Raw genomic sequence first — 15,423 nt, forward strand, 5'->3', positions numbered from 1 at the left:
AAATTCCCTAATCAATGGCATCGTGCCACAGTCCTTGCCTTCCCTAAACCAGGTAAAGACCCTACAAATCCCACTCATTATAGACCAATTGCCTTGACCAGCTGCATTTGCAAAACTCTCGAAAAGATGGTGAACCGCCGACTGATCTGGTACCTTGAAAATCTCAATCTCCTACATTCTGCACAATACGGTGTCAGACAAAACAGATCTACACTAGATATACTAGTCAGACTAGAAAATTCCATCCGAAATGCATTCCTCAGATCGGAACACCATGTGTTAGTCTGCTTTGACATCAGTAAGGCCTATGATTCCACGTGGAAGTATGGAATACTCCGTGAATTACATCGTCATGGACTTCGGGGTCACCTCCCGATTTTCATACAGAATTTCCTATGCAAGCGTACATTCCAGGTTCGATTCAAAACCTCACTGTCCCAAGTATTTTCCCAAGACGAAGGAGTTCCTCAAGGCTCTGTACTCAGTGCTTCACTTTTTATAATTGCAATAAACACCATTGCCGGACAAATTCCAAACACTATTGATAAAGCACTGTTTGTAGACGACCTGAGTATTTGGTGTCATGCAAAAAACATGAATACTATTGAGAGACAGTTGCAAGGGGCAATAAATAAGATCTGTTCATGGGCTCAGACTAATGGATTTCAACTTTGTCCGGAAAAAACATTTTGCATCCATTTTTGCCGCCAACGAAAAAAAACTCCATCCCAATCCAGAGCTACAACTGAATCGCCAACCAATAGCAGTTCAACCGAGCATACGGTTCTTAGGAATCACTTTAGACCAGAAACTCACCTTTGTTGAGCATATCAAAAGACTAAGAAACTCATGTCAACAAAAACTAAATATCATCCGGGTTCTCTCTGCAACTAATTGGGGAGCTGATCGCCTTACTTTATTACGGCTATATAGAGCATTAATAAGATCAAAACTTGACTACGGAGCACAAGTCTATAGTTCAGCAAGACCTAGTGCCCTTCGCTGGCTTGACCCTATCCATCATAGTGGCATACGGATTACATTAGGAGCATATCGCACGTCTCCAATACATAGCTTATATGCTGAAGCACACGAACCTCCTCTTTCGATCAGGCGACAACAACTGATACTACGTTACGCCTATAAAATTAGATCTATGCCAGAACACCCAAATTGGCAGATACTTTTTTCATCACAGCACACCAGGTTATACCAAAACCGCCCTAATGTTAATCGTCCTTTGGGCATGAGAATAAAACACCTCTTAGAAGAACTAAATCTAACCTTAGACAATGTGGCACATTGCCTCCCATCCTCTCTTGCTCCTTGGAATATCATTCCGCCCTCATGTGACTTACATCTACATGAATGGAATAAATCTATATTGCATAGAGAAAATTTCTTGCAGCTATACCATGCAGTAGTGAACCAGTTTCCTAGCTTTTCCATAGTACATACTGATGGATCAAAGAATGATGTCCACGTTGGAATCGCCGCAGTTTTCCCAAACATCACATTAGCTTATCAGTTATCACGTGAGTTCAGTATATTTTCCGCAGAACTAATAGCAATTCAGGTTGCACTGAATCATATCGAGTCTTCCGATATTAACAACAGCATTATTTTCACAGATTCCTTAAGTGCCCTTCAAGCACTAAAAAACACAATGAACATGACCCACCCAGTCGTGGAAAGAATAGTCAACTCTCTGCATACCTTATCAGTACTTGGGAAAAACATACACTTCTGCTGGGTCCCAGGACATATGGCAATTCCTGGAAATGAACTAGCGGACAATGCTGCCAAATTAGCTCACCTTTCATCTGAGAACAAGTGGAAAGTGCCTCATCAAGACTATCGACCAATAATCCATGAAAAATGCACGCGCCAATGGCAGTTATTATGGGAAAATCAGCCAAACAATAAACTTCGAAGTATCAAGCCAAACCTTGAGCGATGGCCTTCCAGCTTCAGTTCAATCCGACACCAGTAGGTAATATTGGCTCGTCTGCGAATAGGACATACAAATGTAACTCATGGTTATCTTTTAAGAGGAGAGATACCCCCTCAATGTCATCACTGTAATACAATGCTCACAGTGAAACACATTCTGGTCGAATGCACAAAATATACAAGAGAACGCCAGATGCTTTGCACTTCAGCCACAACAAAAGATCCTACACTTACCTCAATTTTAAACAATGAAACAAATGTCTCAAGCATTTATAATTTTCTCAAGATAATTAAAGTATATCACCTCCTTTAGTTAGAAAAACTTTTTGGTCCCTTCTTTCCATTTTCTCTATTTGAAAAGAAATTACATGCATAGTTACCATATGCATGGCGCACTATGGCCATAGTTGCCGATGCGCCCAATAAATTCCGAAACAAACAAACAAAAAAACAAACTGTCTCTCAAAGTTGATTCATCCATTTGCACTGAGAATTTTCTTGTTTTCAGCTTTCCAACAAGTTGTATTTCAATATCTTCACTCATTTCATCTATTCTTCTGCTAACAGTATTGTTATTGAGTGGCATAGCTTTCACGTCTTTGTCATCTTTTTCCAGAACTGTTTTAAGAAATGCTGATATTGATGGTTTGATTAAATTCTCTCCTATAGTATGATTTTTCCCAGATTTAGCAATGAGTAAAGAAATTTCATAACTAGCTTCAAGAGTACGATTGACAGTTGCAGTATGAGCAATAAACAGAGACTTTAATGTTGCTCTTTTTTCAAAATTCTTCTTTAAAGTTTGAAAGTAATCTAAATCTGAATTTACATGAGCATTATGTTTCGCCTTCAAATGCGCCTCAAGACGACCTCGCTTCATTGATTCGTTGGTCAAGCATTGTTGGCATAAAAGACAAAAAGGTGACCTTTGATCGTGGATAGCGGGTATGAAACCAAATTTTAAGTATTCCTCTGAATACTGACGAACTTTTTTTTTACTTGCACTACTCATTTTACTGCGCAACTGAAAGAAATAAATATAAGATAAATCAAAAACTAAAAATAAACTATGCATTAAAGTTAATTTAATTTTATTTTAATATATCAAAATTAATTATTAGTACGCTTTTTGAATGAATAAATCACACGAATTACTGAATTCGGGCTATTAAATCTGTGGTCTCTGTGAACAAGCAGATAAGTCTAATTTGTCAAAAATGAGATAAGTGCACTATAATAAAGTATTTATTATTTACTATTATGTAACACGCAGCTATCTTCGTTATTGTAGTTTTAGCGTGAGTAATAAATATTTGTATATTCGAATATATGCGTGTTTATATGAGAGTGTGAAGTTTATTTTTCCTCTCCTGCAAATTCGAGTTTTTGGACTTATTTGCTTATTTACTGAGACCACAGAAATACATATATGACAAATACATACCATTGTATATCACGGTTCTTCATTAATAATAATTCTGTGCGTGGACAAAGTAATTTTTATTTTAATCTGAGATCGTCAAACCTATCCAAATGTACAGTCACGATGCCCAAACGAGCGTTTGTATGAAAGGAATTACCTATTTCATATAACATGCTGAGTTTGCGGTAGGCTACAGTAGACAACCACTTTGCTTGCACATTGCATATGCCATAAGCAATCGTCCAATACAGTATGTACTATTCCTTCACTAGGCATAGTAAGCAATACTCTCCGAGCAAACTGTAGTTGATATTACTCCAAACTTTCAAGTGCAGCTCTATAGAAAGTACAACATTTAACGAATGCTTATTTAAAATTGAGATACCAACAATTCTTCTTTTGTACAAGTTAAATCATAGTAGGCGGTTGTTTTAAACTCTAGACGAGCAATTTTTGAATTGCCCCCCTGAACAATCAAATTGCCCCCATGTGGGGCGTGGGACCCACGTTGGGAAACACTGGTGTAAAGTGTAAAGTGTATTGATGTCTAACGGCACCAGGGGTTTCCCCCATCTCCGCGTTGCTTTCATTGTAGATGTGCCAGTTCACTGGGAAGGCCAGAGATTTAAAAGTGTATGGATTTTGTATAAGTTTAATGTTATGTATCGTTGTTCATCTGGCCATTTAGCCGCTGGACCCCTACTGAGGCCCAACGTTGCCCACACTTGGCCCCGTGGAGGCAGACCAGGTACACAGTAGTATGGAGCTTTACTCTGGCAGGCCCTGCCACCTAGTTTCCTGAGATTTCAGTGGCTAGGGCCTATGTAAAAAAAAAAAAAAATTGTAATGCAACACGCGGCGATTTTCAGGGTAAGACGCTAAGAGATTATTAGAGGCCAAAAGGACATGCGTGACTTGATTTGAACAATTAAAATTTTGGTAGTGTGGGGCATACGCTATGATATTTAGTCAGAGTGGGGAGGAGACTGAAGGCTGGGGGGAAAAGTCAGAAATATGGGGTCAATAGGGAAGACGGCCCCAGAGAAGGTCAGTGGGGCATGCCCATGCCCCACCAGGAGGAAAAGAGGGGTGGGCGAGGGGGAGAGAAAAACAGCAGAGCCGTCCCCTCTCTCCCCCGCCCAGGAATTGGAGTAAAAGCCCTGTGCAAGTGAGCACAGGTGTAGGATCGCCTTGTGGCGTCGGCAGCAAAGCTGCGTGTAGTCCCAGTAGTTGAAGTGTCCAAGCCGTGAAAGTTCGTCATTCCTGGGACAGTCCCGACCTGTCTAGTAGTAGTACTGTATATCCATTTTTGTGCAGGCGATGCATGAGCGGGTATCCTCACACTCGTCATTCATATTTCGGCGTCTCTATCAGATAGGTCGTTGTGCTAAGAGTCCGCGAGGTCCCTCCTTATTGAAGTTTCTTATATTCAGAAGTTGTGTTTTGCGCTGGAGGGGTAAGCAGCTCTTGCACAAGTTTCTCCTTATTATTGTGGTTCCCTGTGAACAGCAATTCGTGTTTTGCGCCGGGTGAACAACTCCTGCGCGAATTTGGCTAGTGCCTTGTATTCTTCGCATGAATCTAGTAGGTGCGACTCGAGATGTCTTGGGAAGTATGTGGTTGCTGTCATAAGTCTCCAGCATAGGTCTTCGTAGTTGGTACATTCATACATTATGTGTCCAGGTTTCTGGCTCCCCACAGGAGCAACGTGGGTCCTCTAGGATTCTGAAAGATGCTAATTTCGCGTTGAACGCTCCGTGGCCTGTCAGCAAATAGGTTGTGAAGAGACCGGGTTGAAACCAGGTTGGGGGCTTGGGGTACACCCTGTCTATGGTGGGCAGAAATTTCTTTGTAATTTCGCCTTTGGTTGTGGCAGTCCATCGATCCTGCCATACCTGCTGTAAGTGCCTTTGTAGTCTGATTTTTTCTTCTTTCTGATTCGCAGCTGTGTTTACTGTAAAGCCAAGGAAGGTGCAGGGTTGTCCTTTTGCAATGCTGTGAGTGATGCCGCAGCGAATAGCCTCTAAGTCCAGAGGAAGGGCCCCCGTTAATACCTGTAGGGCGGGAGTGCTGGTGGTACAACAGGCACGGGTGATTATTAGCAGTACTGTCCGCTGAGTGGCGTCCAGTGTCCGTCGATTTACGGCGGTTACGGCTTTTTGAAACCAGGCTGGAGAGGCGTAGGTTATTCCTGGTAGGAAGGTTGTCTTATAATACAGTGACAGGGTGCGTTTGTTGAGCCCCCAATCTCGTCTTGTGATTCTGGCCACAAGTGCAGAGTATTTCTTAATCTTTGCTCTGATGTATGTCAGATGGTGCTGGAATGACAGTTTAGAGTCAAGTATAAGGCCGAGGTGTTTTAGTTGGTCCACTAGTTTGATAGTCTTATTTTCCACTTTGATTTGTGGTGGCCTGCGTAGGTCTAGTGTTCCTTTGAGCAAAATCGAGGAAGTTTTGGTCGGTGATATCTTCAGTAGATGAGTCTGTGTCCACTCCTGAAGTATCCTCAGGGCCTGGTTCGCCTTGTACTCCAGTTGGGCCCTGCTGTCTGCAGCGACCGTCACGATTAAGTCATCCGCGAAGGCCTGGGAGTGGACTTCGCCCAGGTCCATGGCCAGGAACTCATCAAGAATCATGTTCCATAGGAGCGGGCCAAGAACAGAGCCCTGGGGGCAGCCCATGTGAACAGGTCGATCTAGTTTTCCATAAGGTGCGATGACGCTTATTATCCTCTGTGAAAGATATGATTTGATAGTCTTGTAGAGGTTTTCTGGCACGTGGGCCCGCCGTAGTCTCGCCAGGACGCTCGGCCACCAAATGGTGTCGAATGCCCCAGCAAAATCGATTGATATGACAAGAAAGTATTTGCTGCCGCATGAGGTTGCGGAGCTTAGTAGATTTCTTAGGGCTTCCACAGTAGATGATTGTGGTTTAAAGCCAAATTGGGTTGCCATGTCAAGTCCAGCTGTTTGGTAGTGTTGGCTAATTCTTGTATATAGTAGTCTCTCAAATAGTTTACTTATAACTGGTAGCAGTGCGATCGGTCGAGAATAAATAGGTGTAAGGTGTGTTGGGGGTCTAACGGCTCCTGGGGTTTCCCCCATCTCCGCGTATTTTCGATGTTTCGGGCAAGCCTGAGATTTTTTTAAAAAATATGTATGGTTCATGAGCTATGTGGCGTGTTGTGCCCTTTGTTCATCCGGCCTATTAGCCGCCAGGCCCCTAGTGGGACCTGATGTTTCCACACCCTGCCACGGGGAGGCTGGCCGGGTGTACCCAATGAAGCTATTTTACTCTGGCGGGTCCTGCCACTTACTTTCCTGAGATTTCAGTGGCAAGGACCTAAAAAAAAAAAAAAAAAAAAATATATATATATGTATATAAAAATAAAATACATTGGAGAAGTCGCGAGCATAGTTTAGTAAGTTAAGGTTCTTTTAAACATCGTTTGGGGTTTACACTGAAAGTCAGTAAGGCCTAAAAGGTCGGGCATAAATTTTGGTGTGTCTTAAATTTTGATGTTGGGCTGATCGCTATTTAAGATGACAGTTTTGGGTGGGGAGGCAGAAGACTGGGGGTGGAAATAGGAAGCAAAGGGGTCGATAGAGAAGATGACCCCCCGTTTTTCAGTGGAGCATGCCCATGCCCCACCAGAGGGAAAGAAGGGTGGCAAGGGGAGAAGAGGGTTCTTCCCTTGCGAGGAAATGGGGTTTAAAGAGAATCCTGCAGGTGCAGAATCTGAGAGCCAGATGGCGCTCTACTCTAGCTCTGGGATGCTTCAGTGTTGGTCTCTTTCAGGAATTTCATCAGTGTGACGAGAATTTGTCTTGTCTGTGGTAGTTTTCCTCAAGATAGTTGTTTTCTCCTTTTCCTGTGAGCAGCTTTGATTGGCACTAATGGTGCATTTTTTGAACTGTTGAATTTTCTTCTTTGTTTCTGGTTTGTTTGAATTTCTCCGTTGTTCTGGTTCATCCATTCCTTCTAAGTTTAGGCTTTTCTATTGAGTGTTGTTGTCTTCCTGTTGGACAGATTGTATTGCAATAATTGTTTTCCTTCTTGTAAATAGTTGAGTTGCAAAGTTGGTAAAAGCTACAAACTCCTCTTGTGAATTCAGAAGTCGGGATTCTTGGTTAATTGGATTGTACTGGATGTTTCTAATGAGGCTCGCTCTTATGTCGTCATAATTTTCACATTCATGCATGATATGAGTCCATGATTCGGGTTCTCCGCAAGTACAATTTCTATCTTCTGTTATGCCTAGCATGTTTAGCTTTTCCTTAAACGGACCATGACCTGTTAGTAGATACGTAGCGTTAAGGCCCGGGAAAAACCACAGTGGGGCTTTCGGGTGCATTTTTGTCACCAGTGGAAGAAATTTATGGGTTATTGCTCCTTTGGTGGTTTCATTCCACCTTCTTTGCCAGGTTTCTGTTAGGAATTCATCTATCCTTTTTTGTTCCCTCTTCCAGCCACTAGTCACGTCAAGGGTTATGCCACAGGTTGTAATTGGAATCGCTTTTTTGTGATAATACACTAGTCCCGCGCGAGCAACTTCCAGGTCAAGGGGTAGTGCACCTGCAATGACCTGGAGCGCCGCCGTACTAACTGTGCTACTCGCTCTAGTGATTGTAAGTAGTATGTTCCTCTGAATTGTTTCAAGAATTTTCCTGTTTGTTACTGTGCTGGTTTTTGTCATCCATACTGGCGATCCGTACATAATTACCGGGATGAAGAGGGTTTTGTAATATAGGGAGAGGATCTTTTTAGTTAGCCCCCAGTCCTTACGTGTGATTCTTGATATATGTGCTGTGTATATGCGTATCTTCCTCCTGAGGTAATTTAAGTGCGGTTTAAATGAGAGATTGCTGTCAATGATAATTCCTAAGTATTTTATCTCGTTTGATAATTTAACTGTTATTCCTTTAACTTTGATTTGTGGTGGCCTGTTTAAGTTTAGTTTTCCTTTCAAGAGGACCGAGTTGGTTTTTTCCGGTGCTAGTTTTAGGTTATTTAATTTAACCCAATCCTGTAGGATTTGCAGCGCTCCATTTGCTTGTTTTTCAAGGTTGGCTCTTGAATCAGCTGCTGTGATTAAAAGTAGATCATCGGCAAAGGCCTGCACCTCAACCTCCCCCAGGTCCTTGCAGAGAAAGTCATCGAGGACCAAGTTCCATAGGAGTGGCCCCAGAACAGAACCCTGGGGGCAGCCCCTGCGAACTGCACGTGATAGGCTGGAATAGGGCGCAAGGATCTGCACTTCCCTGTCAGTGAGATACGATTTTACACAGTCAAATAGATTTTTTGGAAGGGCTGCAGCACGAAGCCTCGCCAGGACACTCGGCCACCAAAGGGTGTCGAACGCCCCAGCGAAGTCCACCGCGATCACCAGGAAGTACTTGCTGGTACATTGTGCAGCTCTGTTAAGGAGATCTCGGATCGCATCAATAGTAGAGGTTCCAGATTTGAACCCATATTGTTTTGAGTTGCTAAGGTTTGCTTCCATATAGTGCTGTTCAATTCTCTTGTGTAGTAGTCTTTCCAGGATTTTGCTCACTGTCGATAGCAAGGCAATTGGTCTATAGGATGTTGGCAGTTCCGGCAGTTTTGTAGGGCTTTTTGGTATTAATTTTAAGATGGCTTTTTTCCATTGTGTTGGAAAATGACCTTGCTCCAGGCAACTATTGTACAGTCGTAGTAGGAGTTGTGGGACACATTCAGCAGTCTTTTTAATCATCTCTGGTTCAATTAGATCTAAACCTGGGCATTTTTTGTTTTTTGTTCTGCCCGACGCTTCTTGGAGCTCCTCAAGAGTAAACGGCGGTTCTTTGCGGGTGTTTATGTAACTTTCATTTGCGTGACATATCTCCTCCTGCTCCAGTGTCAGTTCTGTTGGCGGTTCCACGAATATTGCTGCAAGAATATTTGCAACTGAGTTCCTCCACGTTGTAGTCAGTGAGCCCTGTGGCGTTTTTGTTGCCACCATAACTTCTCCTCTGGGGAGCTTGCTAGTTATGATTTTGAACACCACTCCCCAGGGATCGGTGTTTCCTGTTGTTTGGACGAATCTCTGCCAGCTTTCCCTTTTGCTCTTTTTGATTTGCTCCGTGTAGTGATTTCTAAGCTGGCGGTACCTGTTTCTCATTTCCGTGACTTCTTCCTGTGGCCAGCTTCTTCTTGCCCTTTGAAATTCTCTTCGTTTTCCCTGTACCATTTTCCTTAGCCTTTGCAGCTCAGGGATCCACCAAGGCATTGGCCTTGAGATCGGAGTTCTCCTTTTCATGCTTGCTTCCGCCGCCGTGGTGATCATTTTAGTCATGACTCTTTGAAGGATTTCCGGATTTTCCATCTCCGATTGTATATTTCTATGGGCTTCCATGTAGGCCTGTTCTTGGCTACTTAGTGTCCTTTTGAATTTGTCCCAGTCAGCTTTGTTGATGTTGAATCTGTTCTGCATCTGTCTTAAAATAGGTATCCTTTCCAAGCTTCTGTTTATGGAGTATGTGATTGTCCTGTGGTCTGAAGTCGTCCAATCACTTTGCACTGTCCAGTCGGAAATATAATTTTCAATATTCCTTGTCACCAGGGTAACATCTATGGTCGATTCCCACAGTGTGTTTGAGAATGTGGGAAGGCAATGAGGTTGATTCATAACAGTAAAGATGGAATTAGATAGAAAGTCTTCTAATTTCTATCCATTTGCTGTTGCTCGTCGATCAGGGGTATAGCTATGCCACTGTGGGGACCGGCAATTTACGTCCGCACCAATAATTATCTTCTTTCCAGCTAGGATTGACTGGACGTTTTCTAGATATGCTGTAGCAAAGTCAATTTCTACGCCGGGTTTACAATATAGAGCGATTATATAAATGGTTCCAACAGATGTGATAAGCTGGGCACAGGCTGCCCAGGGTGTGCAGAGCTGTTGGATTTTAGTGAGAGTTATGTCTGGATTCCTTACTATAATTGCCGCCCAATAGGTGTAAGGTGTATTTAGTGTCAGACGGCACCAGGGGTTTCCCCCATCTCCGCGTAGTTTTCATTGTGGGTGTACCAGTTCACTGGAAATGCCAGAGATTTAAAAGTGTATGGATATTGTATATGTGTAGTGCCGTGTACCGTTGTTCATCTGGTCGTTTAGCCGCTGGACCCCTGCTGAGGCCCAACGTTGCCCCACCTTAGCCCCGTGGAGGCAGACCAGGAACCCAGTAGACTTAAGTTACTCTGACAGGTCCTGCCACCTAATTTCCTGAGATTTCAGTGGCTAGGACCTAAAAAAAAAAAAAAAAATAATAATAATAATAATAAAAAAATAGGTATTGTAGAAAAAGGAAATATCAAGGTAAGGGGTAAAAATAATAATATAAGTTAAAAAATATAAAAATCAGCCAGACCACCCAACCGCCATCATCAAAATTGTTTATTAGAGCTTCTCGGTTACGATTCTTCGTTATTGTTATATACATTTCGTTTTTTATGTTTCTCTTCGGTTAAATTATTCTCTCTTTCGCTTATTACTGCACCTATATCGTTTAGATTCTCAGTTTTATTTTCCAAAAAAAAAAAAAAAATTGAAATTTTGGCACATTTACTTCCTTCTTTTTCTCTATTTAATTGTATTTTTCGTTTTTCAGCTCCGCTTTTATGTTTTCTACCAGACATTTTTTAGGTATTTATTTAATGAAACAAATAATTACATACAAACTTCCTAATTACATATACATATGTAAACCATGCTACAATACACTACACTCTCTCTTCTGAGTTATTCTCAATATGAAAATTATTAACGTCATTTTGTATCAGTTGTATTTTACATAAAATTGACTCCAGAATGATTACTCAATCATTCTCTTACCTTACCAATTTGTTTTTCTGTCTTTCTCTCACATCAATAATATTTACTTCAGCTCTTTTTACGCCTTTAGAAACTTTGTTTCTAGCCTCACACACAACACATAAAACGTATTACGTCTGGTACCCTCTTATCTCAATAACATTTCTTATAGGTCACCCATTCTGCGTTAATTAATATCCTAGCCACCCTGGTCCTCCATCTTTACTCATGAGGTTTATCTATTAATAAAATGTATTTCTCTTTGCACGTCATCTGATATTTTACCTTGTTTGGCACTTGGCCTAATTTAATGACATAGGTTAACCTCTCCTTACAGTACTACCCTTATAAATAATATTTCTTTGCTAATTCCTTTACATTATTACTTTGATTTTACTACTCCTGAACCACCCTTATATTTATTCTTAATCATTAACAACAGGAATGTTCCTTTCTTTTACAAGGACTATCACTCAATGGCTTACAGAGCTAGGTTATGAGTCCTTGAGTTCAGGATTAAATAAACAAGGAACAGACTTACTTTCTGAATTTGCTTCCAGTGTCCTCGCGTTTAGGTGTCCCACGCGGCTGACAGGCTTGCTTGAGTTTCTTGGGCTCTCCGGTTTTCCTTCGAGGCAGGCAGGCTTACTTCAGATCCTTGGGCACTCTGGTTTTCCTTCGAGACTGCTGGGGGCACTCCGGCTTTCTTTCGAGGCTGATAGGCTTACTATCACTTCTGGGGAACTCTTCACATGTGGACATGTGTTTTTGTAAAGGGCGGCTCCTAGAACGTGAGTTTAACTCCGCCTCGTATCTCTGTGAAGAACAGTATCACTACAAATGGGCCAGATGTGTGTGACGTCGGTTTGTGTGTATTGTGTGTGTGTGTTCTGTTGTTCTGTTCTGGCCTCTTGGCTACCCAGAAGCATCAGTCACCTGGACAGATGATTCTGGGTACTCGTCCACACCACGGGAAGGTGGGCCAGTCCCAATGGAGCACGTACTGTCTCGATACGAGACTCTGAACCACCTGATGTTGCCAAAAGGTGGGCCAGATTTCTCTGGGGGCCCACTCCAGAGAGGGGAAAAAAAATAAAAAATAATAAATAAAAATTAAATAAACTAAAAACAAAAACAAAATATATTTCCCGTGGTGCAAAAAAAATAAATAAAATAAAATAATAATAATAAACAACTAAATAATTATAATAATTCCCCGTGGTGAAAAAGAAAATATATTAAATAAATAAATAAATAAAATAAGAAAAATAAAATAAAATAAATTCCCTGTGATAAAAAAAAAAAAAAAAAAAAAAAGGAGAGCTGTCTGGCACCAATGATGGTCCACATCCCAGGTGTCAGAACAGAGCACGAGTAAAAAAAAAAAATTATAAATAAAATAAAATAAATAATACTAATAATAATTACAGAATAATTAAATAATTTTAATCCCACAGTGAAGAGGAAGATGTAAGTCGGGGTGCCAGCAAAGAGAGAGTAAGAAAAAAAGAAAGAAAAAAAAATGTGAGTGGTTAGCTATCCTGCACAGAGTGAGAAAGAAGAAAAGGTGAGCCAAAGCTGCTCCTAGTGGCAGTGGAATTGTTAATGATCGGCATTTCCACGTCGGTGATTGGCGATCAGTGTCCTCCTCCAGGCAAATACCTCAGCTGCAAAGGTCTGGAAGGCCTGGAAAGGTTGTTTTGGGTACATATCAGTTGATGCAGATCTGCTGGTGGGAAGTCCTGGATCTTATTCTGGAGACGGTTTCTGATATCGTTGTAATGTACACACTCCAGAAGCAAGTGTTTCCAACTTTCACTTTGTCCGCAAAAGCAGTAGGGAGTGTCGATGAGTCCCAGTGTATGCAGTTTCTCATTTAGAGAACCGTGTCCGGTAATGAGAAAGGAAGATTCGAGGCTGAGGGAGAACCATCGGGCGTTATTTTTAGTGGTTGCAAAGGTTACCTCCGGAAGAAAACTCCGAGTTACAACCCCTACAGTAGAAGAATCCCATCTGGTCTGCCATACATTGAAGAGTTCATTGAGACATCGAGATTTCTCCTGCTTTATATCCGTAGTTAGCGAGAGTTCTATATCCAGGATCGTTGCCGGAATACCTTTTTTAATTCTATAGCAGCGCCCCTTGTAGATTGTGTAAAGGTCGAGAGGGAGGGTGCCTGCTATAACTTGGAGAGCTACTGTAGAGACTGTACGGCAGATTCGATGGGTCGCCAGTAACATAGCTCTTTGTATAGAGTTTAGCTTTTCTTTCATCTTAATGATGGGAAATCTGTGAAACCAGAGCCCGGCAGCATAGGTTACTATTGGGAGAAAGACAGCTTTATTATAAAGAAGAAGGGTTCGTTTTGATAGTCCCCACTCACTTCTTGAGATCCGTATAATTGCGGCGGAGAACCTGTTGGTGTTGGAACTCAGATGCTGTAGATGGGGGAAGAAAGACAGGCGGTTGTCTATTACTACTCCCAGGACTTTTGTCTGTTCTACGAAGGTTAGCTGGGTTCCGTTGATTTTGACCTGGGGAGGCCTTCGTAAGTCGAGTCGGTTTTTAAACACCATCATCTTAGTTTTGGCAGGGTTGATTTGCAATTTGTTGATTGTTGTCCAGGTAGAAAGATGGTTGAGTACTCGCTGTGCTGTGGATTCGAGGGCTTCTCTGGAATGACCAGCGACCACGATGGTGAGGTCGTTGGCGAATGCTATGATTTTCGTTTTTTCAAAACTGTTACTGAGCCAGCTCTGGAGCACCATATTCCACACCAAGGGCCCAGGACAGAGCCCTGGGGACACCCACGGTGGATGGGTTTAAGGACTTGGCGATATTTTGACTTTACTATTGTACGTTGTGAGAAGTAACTTCTGAACAGTCAGTAAAGATTGTTTGGACATTCTGCTGTGCGAAGACGTTCCAGTGCACTTTCCCACCATACTTTATCGAAGGCCCCCTCGAAGTCAATAAACAGAGCGAGTTCATATTTGGATTGCGAAGTTTCCAGATGCAGGATCAAATCAGAGAGGGCATCTTCACATCATCTGCCCTGGGTGAATTCATATTGGGCTGGTGAAATCATACCTTTGGAGAGAAAGAGATTCGTGATTCGGATGGCCATTAGTCTTTCCAAGGTCTGCCAGCAGGGCAATTGGTCTGTATGAACGAGGGTTTGTTATTGGTTTATTTGGTTTTGGTATTAGGCGAAGAAGTGCAACCTTCCAGGGCTGGGGGAACTTTGATTTTTGGAGGCATTTATTGTACAATAATAGAAGACGTTCTGGCTTTACTTTGTGAAATCTAATGATGAAGGCATATTCAATTAAATCCAGTCCCGGGCACTTTTTCGTATTTACTTTTTTGAGGACCTGATTCAATTCCAGACCGGTGAAGGGTTCAGCTTGGGTCTGTGTTATATATTCGGCATTCTTCTTCCGGATACTTTTGTGTTCCGGCAAGTCATTCTGAGGGTTGTCGTCCGGGAAGAGCTTATTTATGATGGCACTGACAGAGTCAGTCCAGTTGGTAGTTTCATTTTGATCAGCCTGGACAGTGCCAGAGATATCTGTTGTGAAGGTTTTTCCCCGTGTGATTTTATACAGTAAACCCGAGGGGTTTGAATTTCCAGATTCTAGGACGTATGTAGCCCAGGGCACTCTTGACATGACGCACCTTCTTGTGTAGACGATATATTCACAGGTGTACATACATGGCTCATTCTCTTTACAAGGGCCTACATTACCAAACTCGCCTACCTCTACTTCAATCCGCACTCATAAACCTTCTTTCTCCCACTTTGACCACACCACACAGAATGCTCGTTTTAAATTTAAACTTACGTTTAAATTTAAAAAGAGTTCTGTTTAAATTTACGTTCCTTTCCATTTGCCAACACAATTCTCCCTAGCGTGCAAACCAACCCTTTTCTCAAAATTTCTTTTTTTTTTCTCACAAGCATTATGGCCTTTTCATGTCCACCGGCAACTTCCAAAAACACTCATTTTCGTTTCACACCTTTCTCTCTAAGAGTATCCGAACACCCAAAAATCAGTCAGCCTGACGCCGTTTTTAATTTCTCTATTAATTTCTCTACTATTCTCAATTCTCACGCTTAAACTATCCCATCACTAAATCTAGCGTTCTTCAAACTTTAACATTAATTCTAGCAAAACAATTATTTTTATTTTAAATTTGTAAGATTTTACAT

The sequence above is a fragment of the Mastigoproctus giganteus genome, chromosome 4 (genome assembly GCF_048544385.1).
Source record: "Mastigoproctus giganteus isolate SK-2022 chromosome 4, ASM4854438v1, whole genome shotgun sequence".
Taxonomy (NCBI): Eukaryota; Metazoa; Arthropoda; class Arachnida; order Uropygi; family Thelyphonidae; genus Mastigoproctus; species Mastigoproctus giganteus.